We start from the raw sequence: 15,673 nt of genomic DNA on the forward strand, positions 1-15,673 counted from the left end.
TCTAAACTCCTGACATCCCCTGACAGGATTTATAGGATTTTCTTTTCCCTTGAGAGATTAATGAGAAATGAAATGGAATTCTCAAACATTAAGGCATGCCAGGTTTTCTGGAAGTCCAGCCAGCTACATATTATGGCCCATTCTTGTGCACATTTTTAAACAAATTATATCAAGAAAACCTTAGAGCCCAAATGGTCATTATTTGAAAAACGTCAAACTATAGAGGTAACATGTAGCATCTTCTATGCTCTCTGTCTCTCTATTTTTTCTTCCTACTTTGAATCTGTTGACTTTTTTTTTTACTGGTATTGAGACAAAACTCACTGGTTATGACATTCAAGCCCAGATTAAAAAAAAAATTAAAGGGCTTTCTAATTTTAAAAATTAAAACAGCTTCATGGTAACCAACAACCTAGATGCCTTTTAGAAATACAAATTTGGGTTTGCCTAACAATTGCATATCATTAGAAACACTTAATTAAAAATTAATAATCTAAAAAAGAACTAGATAAATTTATAAAATTTAGGCTTTTTGATCAAACAGGTTAAAATCTTGAGCTCACAGCAATAATATAAGAGATCTCTGTCCAGCATAAAAATTTTGTTTTCTCTGCCATGCCAAGGCCAAGAAGGAAAAGTCAAAGAAAAATAAGAAACGTCTAAAATTCTTCTCCACCCATATTTTCCAATCAAGCAAACTAGACTGGCAAACAAAAGATAGATTTGTTACTAATTCAAAGCTACTCAGAGGTTTTGTTTTTCTTATACAATTCAGCCAGTTCTAGCTAAAATGTAAAATGGGACCCTAAACTCTTTTGAAACTGAAAAAAAAGGGTTAAAAGATTTTTTAAAACATTAAACTGCCATAAAACTACTTTACCCAAAATTTTTATCCATAGGCCTTCATTAGATGACATATTAGCCAAGTAAAGTTTAGTTACGTTAATAGGTTCCAATGTTTTCAAAAACAGAATTTGTATCCAAGTGTTTTTTATAAACTGGTGAGCTTGTATTACTATTTCATGACTAAAATTATAAGATGAAAAGTATAAGATCTTTATTTGCATGTGTATATACATATACACATGTGTTCAGATGTGTTTACACATATCTACATGTATTATGCTGTATGTTTTATCTATATAGTAATATCCAGTGTAATTGGCCAGAAATCCATTAAGAGATTATACTTAGGTAAATGAGTGCTTCTACAAAATATATAGTAATTAACCCAAATGCTTTTTGCTCACATGACTTAAGTAAACTTTTCTTTCTTTTTTTTTTTTTTTTTCCTTTTGATACAGAGTTTCGCTCTTGTTGCCCAGGCTAGAGTGCAATGGCGCGCTCTCAGCTCACCGCAACCTCTGCTTTCCGGGTTGAAGCAATTCTCCTGCCTCAGCTTCCCAAGTAGCTGGGATTACAGGCGTGTGCCACCATGCCTGGCTAATTTTGTATTTTCAGTAGAGATGGGATTTCTCCATGTTGGTCAGGCTGCTCTCAAACTCCTGACCTCAGGTGATCCGCCTGCCTCGGCCTCCCAAAGTGCTGGGATTACAGGCATGAGCCACCGCCTGGCCTTAAATAAACTTTTAATAAATAAGCAGGTTTTAAAAATATCGGTAAAATAGAAATAAAAATGCCTTCATAATTGTAAACATACATTTTTTGCCTGTGTTTACTGGTCAGACAGTTTTATATTTCTCTGCTGGATAACTTAAGGTGTCAGGGTCTGACACAAGATTTATTAAACTATAAGCTCAGCCTAAAATAAAACAATATTTGCTTGTGTAATGATTTTGATTAATAAGACTAATTTAATATTATTGGTTTAATGAAAACAGCTGTATTTTCCAAATTATCAAAAAACACCCATGTATTAAAAGTTCTTAGTTAGATGAACACCTGATATTCACAGGTTATAAAAATCGTTAACAGGGCAGGGAGCAGTGGCTCACACCTGTAATCCCAGCACTTTGGGAGGCTGAGGGGGGGCAGATGATGAGGTCAGGAGTTCAAGACCAGCCTGGCCAACATGGTGAAATCACATCTCTACTAAAAATACAAAAAATTAGCTGGGCTTAGTGGCACACACCTGTAGTCCCAGCTACTTGGGAGGCTGAGGCAGGAGAATCACTTGAACCTGGCGGGAGGAGGTTGCAGTGAGCCAAGATCATGCCACTGCACTCTAGTCTGGCAACAGAGAGAGGCTCCATCTCAAAAATAAAAATAAAAAATTGTTAACAGGAAAATAAATTAAAATGATATCTAGCTTTTTTTAACATCTCATTTCTCATAAGCAAGGTAAACTGTTACAAATAAATAAAATAGGTAAAAATAAATGGGATAAATGCTTACAAATAAACTTTTTATTTAATTTGAAATCTCAAAGTTGTTAACTTAAAGAGTAGATACTCTCTAAATGTCTAGGTCATTTCCAAATAAGATTTAAAAAATATGTTATAGGAAAACACATTTATAAAAATTTTAAAATGGTTCTCATTTATAAACTACTGATGCATGACAGACAATTGAAGATTTCTTGCTTCCTAGGTTTTCACTAAAATGTAAGGTTATTAAGGGTTAGAAATTCTAATTAACATACAATAATGTATATAGAGGGTGTTTTTAATAAGAAAAATTATAAGAAAGGCTTAAAGTGTGTTCTCTGTGGAGAAAAATAATAATTTTATCTAATACAGATGTTATTTAAAGGTTGTTTCAAAATATGGAACAGGATAGAAAGAAACCAGTAAGTAAGAGAGAGGTATGAGAAGAAAGTTATAAATATGAAAGTGTATTTTGGTGACAAAGATTAAAAAGAAAAGAAAAGAATTTTGTGTGGGAAATAATATTATATGTTATTTTTTGTCCTGAAGCAAAATGACGAGGTATTTAAGAAACAGGAAGTATAAAGCAAAGCGGAAAATCCAAGCACGTCATCAATGGTCTGAGAAAGCCATAACATTTCTGAAAAGGGAATTTATAAAAGGAATTTTGTGTGTTAATAGGTTGGCTATAATTAGTAGGAAAGTTATTTATAAGTCTTTCTAAACATTGAGCTCTGATAGTTAAATATACACTAATATAAAACTAAAAAAAAAGTTTCCTAAATTAGAACAAGGTCTTCTCTTTCTTTCTCTCCTTCCTTCCTTCCTTCCTTCGTTCTTTCCTTCCTTCCCTCTCTTCCTCCTTCCTTCCTTCCTTTCTTTCTCTCTCTCTGTCTCTTTCTTTTTTGACAGAGTCTTGCTCTGTTGACAGGCTGGAGTGCAGTGGCACGATCTCAGCTCACTGCAACCTCCACCTCTCAGGTTCAAGTGATTTTCCTGCCTCAGCCTCTTGATTAGCTGGGACCACAGGCGTGCACCACCACGCCCAGCTAATTTTTGTATTTTTGGTACAGATGGGGTTTTGCCATGTTGGCCAGGATGGTCTCAATCTCTTGACCTTGTGATCCACCTGCCTCAGCCTCCCAAAGTGCTGGGATTACAGGTGTGAGCCACCATGCCCAGCTGGTTTTCTTAAAATATTCATTTGTTCTCAGTAAAACTGCAAGAGGTTTTATTTTATTTTGAGACAGATTCTTGCTCAGTCACCCAGGCTGGAGTGTAGTGGTATGATCTTGGCTCACTGCAACCTCCACCTCCCGGGTTCAAGTTATTCTCCTGCCTCAGCCACCCAAGTAGCTGGAATTACAGATATGCACCACCACGCCTGACTAATTTTTGTATTTTTAAAAGAGACAAGGTTTCGCCATGTGGGCCAGGCTAGTCTAAAACTCTTGACCTCAAGCAATCCACCTGCTTTGGCCTCCCAAAGTACAGGCATGGGCCACTGCATCCAGCCTGATTTTTAATTCTGAAATCTGTTTCTTTAACAGTCATCTCCTAGACTATAGATAATTTCTATTTCTTCCTGAGATCCACTTAATTTCTCTTGTTTCAGGTTGGAAATGCTGTCTTTTTCATTCGAAATTGCAGTTTCATTTTTCTTTCTGAAACTTCTCAGATTTATATCTCAGAAGTTCAGCTTTTGCTGTACCTCATTGCATGTGATTTCCAGGTCATACATGATTGCCGTCTGTTTTTTCTCTCCTTAAAAACGTATCTTTTTGCTTCACTGGGTTGATAACTTTTCGTCAACCTTTTCATCAACTCCTGTAACATTTTTCTCCGGTTCTAACTCAGCTGTTATGCCATGATGCTAACAGGTTTATCTTGAAGGTCTAGAAAAGCAATGTTTTCTTCCAATATGATTTAATTTTGTACTCTTGGCTTTTCTTAATATGTTTGAATTGTTCCATGTAACCAGGAAACCTCACATACTGTTACTTAAGCCATGTATTCCCCTGCTCAAGGTATTAGTTTTCTTGTTTACATTCCCTTATAATATACTGTATACTCATGACCCTAGACACACTCTTTCTATGTCTGACTAAATTCCAGCACACTTTTCATCAGGTTTGGCTTCCAGGTTATCTAAATAGACTTCTCACAAGGAGACACAATCACACTGCAAGGGTTTTTTTTTTTTTTTTTTTTGCTTGTTTGTTCATTTGTTTGTTTTTACCTTTTTAGTAGCTGAGATAAAAACAAAATAGATATTTTACATTTTATCAAAATAATTCCTGCACTGTCTTATTAGGTTTTTGATTATTTAAGAAAACTGAACATTAAAAGGGTTAAGGTTTTTACATTCATGTAATTTTCTGTATTGTTTTTGAAGTCTTTTGATTATCACTAAGGTTAAATGAATAACTACTATTTAACAGTGATTTTTAATTTTGTTTTGATTAAGTGTTTTGAAACTTTTGACATCTTTGGCAGGTTTTCCAGGATCAAAATCCCAAATTAAGTCATTTTGACCTAAAATTAACTTTCAGATTCTCCAGTTGTTCCTATGGAGACCCTCAAAGAATATATCTCTTATCTTGTAGAGATACTGAATGACGCAACTTGCTTGGTGAAATGCATGAGAGACCGTGTCAAGTAATAAGTGATACTACATCTTCTTTCAGTTACATTTATGAGTGTGACATAAATGTTCCAAAAATTATATGTCATAAAACATAGCATGTTATCAGTCATAATTTGTATTGTTATGTTAAATATTTTCTAAAGTTATGTTTGAATGGATGTGTTATTAATGTGAGTATTCTAAAGATTATATGAAATGTATAAAAGTCTGATGGTCCTGATGTGACTCTATCAGTCAGGATTCTGGTTGTTATCTTAAAATGCTGCATGTGATAGCGTGTAATAACTAAATTTCCATGTTCATTGAGAACTTTAATCATATTGTTAACCAATGGCTATTCTAAGTTTTTGTCATCCACAATTATTGTTTTGAATTCTTCTTTAAAAACATTTGTAGCAGCTATAGTCCAAAATTGCTTTTCATAGAAAAGACTCCGACGAGTACTCTTGAACATAGAGATCTGACAACTGTAAGGTCAATAAACTAAATACAAATTGTTAGAACTTGAATAAAGCTAATGGGGTCATGAAACTGCTAATCAAGATCAACCAAAACAAAAAATTAATTTCATAAAATTAATAAAGGTAACATTTTATGACATATTTAAAATATTATTGGTTCTTTACTTAAATGTTTTGTTTTCCAGATTTAAGAAATGTTTCTCTCATAAGCCATTTATAGTTTACAACAATTTGGAAAAGTATACTTTTGTTTTTTTTCTTTTGAGATGGACTCTTGCTCTGTCACTCAGGCTGGAGTACAGTGGCGTAATCTCGGCTCACTGCAACCTCTGCCTCCCGGGTTCAAGTGATTCTCCTGCCTCAGCCTCCCTGAGTAGCTGGGACTACAGGAACGTGCCACCACGCCCAACTAATTTTTGTATTTTTAGTAGTGATGGGGTTCCACCATGTTGGCCAGGCTAGTCTCGATCTCCTGACCTTGTGATCTACCCGCCTTGGCCTCCCAAAGGTGTACTTTTATGAGTCAAGATGGAAAAAGCATTTGCTTTTTCTTCCCACTTGCTTCATCCAAAACTTGGAAACTATTTATGAGTATTTTTATTTTTATTTATGTAAATTCAGTAAAAATCTGCTTTCTCTTTATAAGCAGGGTACAATTGGCAACATTGGCTATATTACCAAGGCTTTAACTGACATGTCATATTTTTAAATGTCCATAAAATGCTTGGTTTCAAGAGTTCCTTCCCTGCCTTACTGTGAGTGATAAATAGTGTCACTTCCTGACATGCCTAAGAACCTTAACACAGAAAGTAAAATCTAAAGACTGCCTTGGTTTGGCTTCCTAGCCTCAAGAGGCTTTTAAATTTGAGATTCCTATACGATTAATGCAGGGGAAAAAAGTTATGTTTCTGAAGAAAAACTAGAATACATCTATTATTAATTTGTAGCCTTGTGCATTGTTTTCAAGTTCTGGTTATCTACCTGCAGGCTGGATTCGTTCCTAAATTCTCCTAATTTCCTTCAATACTGGGCTACAAGTCTCCAGCTAAAACAAAAGCTGCTCTATTCCTAAAGCCCTGTAAGCTGAAATGAGATGAATTTTAAGCAGAAAGTTTATTAAACCACCCAATGTATTGACCAAAAACATTGAAACTGCCAATCAGGAGAAGAAGTTGAGGTTTTCACACCGTAGACAGCTTTTCCCAAGACGTCAGAATAAGACTTCATATCATAATGAGACTTTTTTCCACTTGGCATGATAATGGCCAAGTTGAAATTTCACAATCAATAGTTTCTGCTAGCAACTTAACAGAACCCAGCCGAAGAAATTCTGTAGTGCTAATTGGCTAAATAAGAAAATGTCTGTGTTGATGCTAATAGTGCATGCCATACTTGGATAAATTTTATCTGAGAACGTTGAGACCCATATACACAAAATTAGAAAACAGGCCACATGGTTACAACAGGTCTCATCTAATGTCCTATGGTCATTTGATTTATTCAATTGATTAAGTTAAGTTTCATGGCTCAAAACCATTATCCAAGTGGAAATTATTATATTACTATTAATTATACTTTGCATTTCCACTTTTCAAAGTTGTACCCATTACTTGTTAAATTTTTGCAGAAGTACTATTCTTAACAAAATAATACTGGCCCAGCACTTTAAGATAATAACAAAAGACTATGAAACAGACAAAATTGAACTAAATAATGGACTCTGGGTAGACTTAGCCTAAGAGCCACTCTTTTCAAATCCTTGTTGCCTGAATGTGGCTAAATGGATTTTTTTTTTTTTTTTTTTTGAGACGGAGTCTCACTCTGTCACCCAGGCTGGAGTACAGTGGCATGATCTCAGCTCACTGCAACCTCTGTCTCCCAGGTCCGAGCAGTTCTCCTGCCTCAGCCTCCCAAGTAGCTGGGATTACAGGCACCCACCACCATGCCCAGCTAGTTTTTGTATATTTCGAAGAGACAGGGTTTCTCCATGTTGGCCAGGCTGGTTTCAAACTCCTGACCTCAGGTGATCTGCCCACCTCAGCTTCTCAAAGTGCTGGGATTACAGGCATGAGCCACTGTCCTTGGCCTGGATTTTGACACTGATTTCTAGTTACCAATCACTCCCTGAAACATGGGACAAGAAGAACAACCAAGACTGGTCCCTCCCATCATCAGGAGGCATCAATACCTAACTACAGGATGATTGATTAGTGATGCTTCCAGAGAAAGATCTTGATCAAAAGGGAGAAATGTGAAAGTTGTTCAGAATCAAAATGAAGTCACTAATGTTAAGAAAAACCTGACAAATAGAGCCACGGAAAGCAATAAGGAGAGGATTCCCATGTTTGTATGCGTAATAACAAGAACTCTCACAAAAGACTTCAAAAATCACAACCTTACACAAAGGCCATCGCAACCTGACACAAAAAATACTTCTGAAAGGACACCTGCTCAGCAACTGCGTGTCTAACCTTGGACTGATGTCACCCTTGTCATTGATCTATGTAGCCAAGGATAATTATTTCAAAATAGTTATATAATAGTTCTTACTTTCTTCTCTGAAAATCTTATTCTTCCTTTGCCTTTTTGAATACACACATAGTTTACTATGGTATATGTATTCCCATTGCAATGTTTTATTCCAAAATAAGTATCTTTTCTTTTAGAGAGCCCCTCCCTACTTGTTATTTAGATTGACAATCTGTCTCTGTCTCTGTGGGTCTTTCTTTGTCTCTCTGTGTATATCTCTTTGTCTTTCTCTGTGTGTATCTCTGTGTCTTGCTCTCGCTGTCTTAGTATCTCTGTCTCTCCATGTGTGTCTCTGTCTGTTTCTGAATCTCTATCTCTCTCCCGGTCTGCCTCTCTATGTGTGTTTCTGCCTCTATATCTGTCTCTTTTTGTCTTTGTCCCTCTGTGGGTTTCTGTCTCTGACTCATTCTCTGTTTCTCTCTGTCTGTCTCTGTATCTCTGTCTTTCTCTGTCTCTGTCTCTCTCTTTTTTGTCTCTCTTTTCATCAGCTCTCTTTTATTCTGTGTATCAGCCCACTCCTACCACTTTCTGAACAGGCCTACTCTATGGGGCAGATGGAGTAGGCCTTCAGTGGCTCCAAGAATACGTTTTACAATATAGCAAAGCAAGCGTGAAGCACATCTCCTTCCCAAAGTTCACAAATGCATCCTGGGGAAGAATATGGATTGACCCTGCTTGGGACAAACTCTCAGCCCTGGACCAATGCTAGTGTCCAAGTGACTCGGGCCTTGCCTGGGACATGGGTCTACCATTCTCCCTGTGACCTAGGATGAGGATATGTCATCCCCCAAACTGAAATCCTTTAGGGAATGAACACAGGTGTGTTGATAATTGAATCAGGACAAAAGACATAAACCAGACTGAGCCAAGCAACCTCGGATGCATCATGGTGATCCTCCTGGTATTAAAAGAAGGGGTTCAGAGAAAACAGTTAGGGCAAGACCTGCCAAGCCCAACTCACATACTTTAAAAAAAAATCTAAAATGACCAGTATGAATTCGTTTAGAAAATAGCATTCTATTCCCAAATGCAGCATATCTGAAAACATTTGTCCTGCATCCTTAACTGGGACAGTGATGTTTCTAGCACGTGTGTTTCAAATCTCTGGATAATTTCAGCAATGGCCCACCTGCCTTTGATTCTTTTCCCTGATGCTTGTAGCCAGCTACTGTTTGCTCTTCTACAGCTCTCATAAACTCCAGCAGCTTTAGGTTTGGGGGACATCCTGAGGCCCAGGTATACAGCCCAGGCCTCACACCATTATCATATCCCCACTGACAGTGCTCCAGGTGCCTTCTGCCAAGCAATTGCAGGGACAAATTTGGAGATGAAACATTAAGCATCCTTCTGGAGATGCTGGAAGATGGAGTGGCTCCTCCAGAACCCCCACCCACTTCTCTGCCCTTCCAGGATGACTTCAGTATAGTGAAGAAGATGAAAGCACAGGCTTGAATCCGTGCAATCTGGGGTTTGAAGTTTACTAGGTGTCATGTGATGAATTACTAACCTCACTTAGCTTCAGGTAAATGCCTCAGGTGCCTCATCTGTGAAATGGTAATTGTCACTAGATAGCTTTTCCTAAAGTATTTGGTACATAATGAGCACTCCATTAATGACAACTATTGCTATTTCCATTGCTATTATTATGGCATAATTTCAGCACTGGATTTGAACTTTTCAGAGCAGCTCTTACTACACTGGCAGAAGATACTTCATCAGCCTTCTACAATAATTAGTCATGCTCTGAATCTTTGCTACTTTACCAAACAGCTCCTTCCCTTCTTGTTTCCCCCATTTGTTCTGGCTAACTGGACTAATAATGAATATCTCCTAGCCCATATCATTTTTTATTTAGCATCCAGACCAATGAATGCCCCAAAATGCCTACTGGAGACATTGGCTATGAACTGGAGAGGGAGCCACAAGCATGCTCTCCCAAGGGAATTCTGAGATCAGTCCTATGTGTCTCTGCAGTTTCTAAATTATCTTATGAGTCTTGCCTCATTAACACACTTTATTGCATCCCCTAAGCTACTTCTCTGCAACTTGTCTTTCTCCTTGCCTGTCTTGACCTCATTGCCAAATTTTCTTTCTCTCCTCTGGTATAATAACAGCAATAGCTAACATTACTCTTTTCCAGGCACTGGCCTAAATGCTTTACATCTTTATAATAACCTTATAAAGTAGCTTCTTTCATTATGTCACTTTGCTGTGGTGAAGCTGATCACAGAGAGCAAAGTAGCTTGGCAAGGTTAGATAACTCGCAGAATTTAACCACAGTCAGGCTAGCCCTAGAGCCAGCCTTCTTGACTAGACTACATTGCCTTCCACTGCAGTGTAGCCTATACATGAGTGACAGGTAACCTGTGGATAACTTTATCATTTCAGAATATATGATACAAAACACTGTGCTTTCTTTTGATCCTTTCAATCCACATTTATGGACTCCAGATGCTGTGCTATGCCTAAGCCATACAGTGAGGAGGAAGAAATAACCCATGCCCCAAGTAGTTCATAGACTAATAGCAAAGACAGACACAAGAAAATAGGAAAATTCTAAACACACAGAAGGGTGATATAAAAGAGATAACTCCAGGAGAAAGGAAAACATGGAAGATTTCCTTTGCCCAGTTAAGAATATGTGTTTTAATTAATCTCATACTCTGGTTAATAGTTACCAAAGATCTCAGGGTAAGAAAATTTTGCTTAATAGCCTAAGCCATTTGCTTAAATGCTTAATAGCATTTCCATTTCTTTGATTCAGAAGACACAGCATGTTCTTACAAAGAACCAATACCAATATCACGATTGGAGATGTTTTGCCCTGTAGAAAGGGCATGGCCTTTGGAATAAAACAGAGCAGCATTTCATCCACTTCTGCTCCCTTCCAGCTGTGGGATGTTAGACATCGTATTTGACCTAAACCTGACCCTGCTTGTCAACAAAATGGGCACAATCTTTCACCTGCTGAAAGACATGTAGTTTGTTCTTAGTTTTTGCCTATTAAGAATAAAGCTGCTATGAACATTTGTGCACAGGCTTTTATGTGAACATAAATTTCTATTTCTTTGGGGAAAATGCTCAAGTACGCAGTTGCGGGTGACGCAATAATGGCATGTTTAATTTTATAAGAAACTGCTAAGTTTTGTTCAGAGTGGTGGCATCATTTTATATTCCTGTCAGCAACATGTGAGTGATCCAGTTTTCTCACGTTTTTTGCCATCGTTTGGTGTTATCACTATTTTTCGTTTTAGCTGTCATGATAGTATTAGTCTGGGTTCTCCACAGAAATGGAACCAATAGAAGATATATGTATGTACAAAGATTTATTGTAAGAATCTGGCACACACATTGTGGTTTTAATTTGCATTTCCCTAATGGCTAACGAAGTTGAATTCATACCATAGATTACTTCTTAGCAATAAGAAGGAATGAACTATTAATGTAAATAGTTCATCATGAAGCAACAGCTTGGGTGAATCACCCAAAAATTATGCTCAGTCAGTGGAAAACGCCAGTCCCCAAGGGTTATATGCCATATAATTATAAAACTGCAATCGTTAATTTTGTGTCTCAACTTGACTGGACCATAGGCTGCCCAGAATTTGGGCCAAGCATTGTCCTGGGTATGTCTGTGAGGGTGTCCCTGGGTAAGATTAACATTTGAATTGGTAGCCTGAGTCAAGCAGATTGCCTTCCCAATTGTTGTGGTGGGGGGGCCTCATCCAGTCAGTTGAGGGCATAAATAGAGCTAAAAGGCTGACCCTCCATGTCGTAGAAGGGAGTTTCTCTTGCCTGACCGCTGGAGCTGGGACATTGCTTCTTTCCTGCCTTCAGACTTGAGCTAAAACTTTGGCTTTTTCTGGGTCTTGAGTCTGCTGACATTCAGATGAAAACTACATCATCAGCTCTCCTGGTTCTCCAACCTTAGGACTCAAGCTGTAGCTTTACCACGAGGTTTCCTTTGTCTCCAGCTTGCCAACTGCAGATCTTGGGACTTGTCAGCCTCCATAATTGTATGAGCCAATTTCTTACAATAAACCTTTTTATACATACATATCTCCTGTTGGTTCTATTTCTGTGGAGAACCCTGACTAATACAATAACATTCTTGAAATGGCAAAATTCTAGAAAGAGAGGACAGATTAGCAGTTGCCAAGAGTTAAGGAGTTGAGAGGCAGGAAAGAAGTAGGTATAATTATAAAAGAGCAACAGAAGCCTCCTTGTAGTGATGGAACTATTCTGCATTTTGGCTGTGAAGATGGATATATGAACCTAGACTTGTGACAAAATTGCATAGAACTAAATACACACAAACAGACACACACACACACACAAATGAGAACAACTGAAACTGGAGAAATCTGCAAAAGGTTGGTGGATTGTATTAATATCAATATCCTGATTGTGCTATTGTACTATAGTTTTGCAAGGTGCTATTAATGGGGAAAACTGAGTAAAGAGTGCATGGGGTCTTTGTATTATTCCTTACAAATTGCACATGAATCTACAATTATTGCAAAATGAAAAGTTTAAATTTAAAAATGGGAATAACAACTCTTAGATCACAGAGCTAAGTTACAGATGAAATGAAATGGTGTGCAGAGAAGCCTCTGGCTTAGGGTACAACACACTGTAGGTCATCAGTAAGTGCAAATATTAAGTCTTTTATAACAGAGACTTCTGGTTAGTGCCATGTCATATAATACTTAGTGGAAATGAAAAGAAAAGCTCTGATCATGCCTGAAATAGGAGATAAGTAGATAGAAAGTTAATTATAAGAAAAAGCAGAGTGCTTGAAAAGGAGACACATTGCATTATTTAATTTTAAATAAGTACACATATATATGTACTTATTTTATATATATATATATATATATATATATATATATATGCATATATAAGCAATATGTCCACCCAAAGAAATGACCTAGAGAACTGGTTGTTAACTAACAGCCTGCTGCTGTTAATCAAAGATGCCAAGTTCTGCTCTGAGTCTTCATAAATGTTTAGTTATCTCTGAGCTGTGGAGTAATTTTAAATTCATACATAGGCCCTAGGAATTTTTGATGAGTATCTTTGAACAGCCCAGTTTCTTAAAGTCATAGCCAAAACCAGACTGGCACAAAGAAGCCCACATGGAGTTAATTGCTGTCAACAGGAACAGTGACAGGTTGTTCCATGTTCATAGTACGTTTGCTATGTATGCCCTTTATTGCCAGGGGCGGGAGGGAGTGCAGGGGGGCTTCGACCTTCCTTCACCCCTGCTTTTTTCCCTTTGGCTATTTGGCTTCTTTAATAGGCTCCCAAAAGGAGGAAGGGGAGAATAGTCTTCCTTTACTGGGTTTTATATGAGGCACATTGTTTCAAGAGAATCTGCCAGTACTGTGGGCTACTTCTTTTTTTTTTTTTTTTAATTATACTTTAAGTTTTAGGGTACATGTGCACAATGTGCAGGTTAGTTACATATGTATACATGTGCCATGTTGGTGTGCTGCACCCATTAACTCATCATTTAACATTAGGTATATCTCCTAATGCTATCCCTCCCCCCTCCCTCTACCCCTCAACAGGCCCGGGTGTGTGATGTTCCCCTTCCTGTGTCCATGTGTTCTCATTGTTCAATTCCCATCTATGAGTGAGAACATGCAGTGTTTGCTTTTTGCCCTTGCAATAGTTTGCTGAGAATGATGGTTTCCAGCTTCATCCATGTCCCTACAAAGGACATGAACTCATCCTTTTTTATGGTTGCGTAGTATTCCGTGGTGTATATGCACCACATTTTCTTAATCCAGTCTATCATTGTTGGACTTTTGGGTTGGTTCCAAGTCTTTGTTATTGTGAATAGTGCCACAATAAACATATGTGTGTATGTGTCTTCATAGCAGCATGATTTATAAGCAATGGCAACAAAAGCCAAAATTGACAAATGGGATCTAAATAGACTAAAGGGCTTCTGCACAGCAAAAGAAACTACCATCAGAGTGAACAGGCAACCTACAGAACGGGAGACAATTTTTGCAATCTATTCATCTGACAAAGGGCTAATATCCAGAATCTACAATGAACTCAAATTCACAAGAGAAAAACAAACAACCCCATCAAAAACTGGGTGAAGGATATGAACAGACACTTCTCAAAAGAAGACATTTATGCAGCCAAAAGACACATGAAAAAATGCTCATCATCACTGGCCATCAGAGAAATGCAAATCACTGGCTATCAGAGAAATGCAAATCAAAACCAAAATGAGTACCATCTCACACCAGTTAGAATGGCAATCATTAAAAAGCCAGGAAACAACAGGCGCTGGAGAGGATGTGGAGAAATAGGAACACTTTTACACTGTTGGTGGGACTGTAAACCAGTTCAACCATTGTGGAAGTCAGTGTGGCAATTCCTCAGGGATCTGGAACTAGAAATACCATTTGACCCAGCAATCCCACTACTGGGTATATACCCAAAGGATTATAAATCTGGGCTACTTCTTATAAGGTGAGCAAGGCAAGCTTTCCGATACGGTATCTCTCTCACAGTAGAATGAGAACTCAGAATGCAAACTGAGAAGACAGAGGCACCTACGGAGTGTCCCTGACTCAGAACTGAGCAGAGGCCATGCCTGCCAAGGTTCTCCCCTCCTTCTTTCAGACTCATGCCTGAGACTCCTTAGAGCACAACTTCTGGGCCAGCTTCATGGCTGAGTGACCTGTACAGCCATTCTGAGAAGGACCTTGTGCTTGATTTAATGCTCTGCTTTCACTATCTTGACATTCTTCATCATTTTATCTTAATAATTTTGTCTTTGAACTTATGTTTTGTAAGTGAAGTCCAACAGGACACTGAGCAGAGGAGAGAAATGCAGTACATCTGCCCACAGTGCCCTGCTAGGCCATTTGCATACAGCTTTGTGAAGTTGGTTACACAGCTTTCCATACACTCTTACCTTGCACTTGCCTTGAGTCTTGCTAAATGCTCAGCCATGCTGTCCAAGGCATCACTACATCTAAGATTGGGTAAGTGAGGTGCTAAGAGCCCAGAGAGGCTGTGCTTTCCTGTCAAACCAGAATTTGTCTTGAGTGCAAAAAGAAGGCAGTGCTGGTCTAAGAAACCAGAATGGCCAAGAAAGCTTATTTTATATATATATATATATATATTTTTTTTTTTTGACATGGAGTCTTACTCTGTTGCCCAGGCTGGAGTGCACTGGCACAATCTTGGCTCACTGCAAGCTCCGCCTACCAGGTTCACGCCATTCTCCTGCCTCAGCCTCCTGAGTAGCTGGGACTAGAGGCACCCACCACCAATCGCAGCTAATTTTGTATTTTTAGTAGAGACAGGGTTTCACTGTGTTAGCCAGGATGGTCTCGATCTCCTGACCTCGTGATCCACCCGCCTCAGCCTCCCAAAGTGCTGGGATTACAGGTGTGAGCCACCGCGCCCGGCCGGAAGCTTATTATGTATTTTCTTACTGGTCTTACTCTCCTGAATTAGCCAATCATTTGTACTGAAATGGAAAAGATAGGGCAATCCATAGTTCTTTTTCTTTCAGTCCTTCCTTACTCACCATTAAACCCAAAACAGAGAGTGCTGGAGGAACATCTGAAAGAGCAAAATGAAAACAGTTGAGCTAGTTTTCTGCAGCTTTTCCACCATTCCCATAAAAATGAAATACATATGCACATGCAAGCCTTGAGGTATGAATTGTATAA

This window comes from Gorilla gorilla, chromosome 4 (assembly GCF_029281585.2).
Source record: "Gorilla gorilla gorilla isolate KB3781 chromosome 4, NHGRI_mGorGor1-v2.1_pri, whole genome shotgun sequence".
Classification (NCBI taxonomy): Eukaryota; Metazoa; Chordata; class Mammalia; order Primates; family Hominidae; genus Gorilla; species Gorilla gorilla.